Source organism: Penaeus japonicus, unplaced genomic scaffold, assembly GCF_977035675.1.
Source record: "Penaeus japonicus unplaced genomic scaffold, GWHDUDI00000001_assembly GWHDUDI00000002, whole genome shotgun sequence".
Taxonomy (NCBI): Eukaryota; Metazoa; Arthropoda; class Malacostraca; order Decapoda; family Penaeidae; genus Penaeus; species Penaeus japonicus.
Genome location: NW_028234404.1, coordinates 50,717,659 through 50,720,158, shown reverse-complemented (window position 1 = coordinate 50,720,158; position 2,500 = coordinate 50,717,659).

Sequence of the window (2,500 nt, the reverse complement as noted above, 5' to 3'; positions counted from 1 at the left end):
TATATATATATATATATGTATGTATATTTATTCATATATATATATTTATATTTTTTGTGGTTGAATTAATTCATCTCTCGTTTTGGTTAATATATTAAGTATTGGAGAAAATAAAAACGGAAAATATGATCAAGCGGCATATATTATCGGTATTCGGTCTCCAGACCTTAACCATAAGAAGGTGCGGACGAGTAGGAGGCAGACGGCTGGGAGGCAGGGTACTGAGCCACTCCCTCGTACGTCACCTGAGCCACATATCCTTGGTCGCCGTTGACAGTGTAGGTCACCTTCTGTAGACGACCGTCGGGAAGCTGCACGTAGTAGGATCCCTGAGTGTTGTAGCCGTCGCGTCCCTCTTGGTGGCCAAAATCGTTTCCAAAGGCGTCGTTGACGGCATAGTTGAAGTTATAGCGAGGAGGACTCTAAATGGGTATGGAAAAGGAATTAAATGAAAATTTGTTTAAATTTATCATTTTCAAGAATGCTTCCATGTCTGTGTTTCTATGCATAAAAATCCTTTTGAATTCTTGTACCTTAATGTAACTTACCACAGGGGCGCCAGGCGGGTTGTAGGGTCCAGCAGGAGCAGAACCGCCAAAGTTAACAGCAGGTCTTGCAGCAGGTCTGAGGAAATTAGCGGCTCCTGCAGCACCATTGAAGGAAGAACCCGGAGCCTGATAGCTCTGCGAAAGGCCTGGCATTGCACTTGCTACAGCCAGCAAGGAAGCCAGGGCGATAAGCTGTAGAGAGGAAGGATTTGAAACTCTGAATATATGTGTAACCCGAAGAAACGATTTCATTTTCAGATCAGTGTCGATGCTAGAAAGAAACACACATATACAGATATTCATATACTTATTTATTTATCTATTTGTCAGTTCATATATATATATATATATATATATATATATATATATATAGAGAGAGAGAGAGAGAGAGAGAGAGAGAGAGAGATACATATATAGATATTATATATATATATATATATATATATATATATATATATATATTCATATTTATGTATAGATGATATATTTAAATAAATTCTTACCTTAAACGTCATTTTTAGAATGCAGGAAGATATGAATTAATACCACCGACGATGCTCTTACTGCAACGATGCGGGAGCAACTGTTATTGCCTGCAGTGAAGATACCGTCTTTTATATGCGCCGGACATCGCAGAGAAAATGATTAATTGATTTCTCTCTCTCTCTCTCTCTCTCTCTCGCTTTTCGTAATTGTCATATTTGTTATATTCAGGAAGTAGCGCACAGGAATGACGAAATGCTTGGCATGATATGTCCAGTGCGAGAATGCCTCTCTGAATAACTACGTCAATTTGGAAGTAAAGACGTCTAATCATCACGGAAGAGAAATTTTGTCATGATGATGACGGTTTAGATACCGTGCTATTATAAAAATTGGGAGACTAAAAACTAGTTGATAGAACCAAAATCAAAATAAATATTTTTAGAAATGCGAAAAAAAGTTGAAGTGGATGCGATTAATAGGCGAGGTCCCACAGTTTGTATATCAAAAAAGGCTCTAGACGCAAGAGAAATTGAAGAAGGGGTTTTATCAGAAGTGAGACTTTTTGTGGTGGTCGTACAGTCAGGAGAACTACAGTAAATTTTTCTCTCATGATCACTATCCCTGATTCTGACAGAAAAGAGGTTGCTAGTTTGTGCAGAAGCAAAATCAAACCAATTCTCTTTCTTATAGCTCTGCACTTTACATTACATGTATGGACTGGGTTCTGGTTGTGAAGGAAAATTATATTTTTGAATATTAATATTAATATTGCTGATGATACGATGATCCCAACTGAACCGCTAGATGTTGGTTGTGTATCTGAGACCTTTAAAAAAAAGTATATCAAGAACACGATCTCAGCATCTCATATCTTTCTAAGCGAATCATAGAAGTCAACCAATACATTTTGGTAGGTTTATGAAGTCTTTTAAAAACTAGTCTGAAGGAACTCCTCGCTTCTTCTATTTAGCAGTGATTTAAAAGAATGGCGGAGCCTGATTCGTGTCACATTTTTAGGCAGAAATAGCCTAGTGAGAAAGGAAGATATTGTTTGTGGAATTGAAAAAGGAATAACTGGTACAATTACAGTTAAAAGTTACCGTGCGGTAAAGAAACGGCAGTATCTGTCATGTCGAGGTTGTGAGTTCGAGCCTCAGCTGTGACATATTATATCCTTTAAGAATTGTAAGAATATTCGTATTTAGCGTTTAAAGCTAAAATGTGTCCGGAGATTCTGGGTTAACAATAAGTGTATTTCTTCCGACTGTTGTTTCTCCTATTATGAAGAAAAAAATCAAAGTTTTATTGAATGAATCATGAAGCACTGAATGAGAAACCTGTAAACTCCTTAAATTCCTTTTGAAACCCGGTGCGAAATTAAAATGACCCAATACTTCGAAGGGGTTTAGCCTTGCATGTGATGCAACCAAATTTCATGACATATAAATATAAAAACAGTGCCAGTG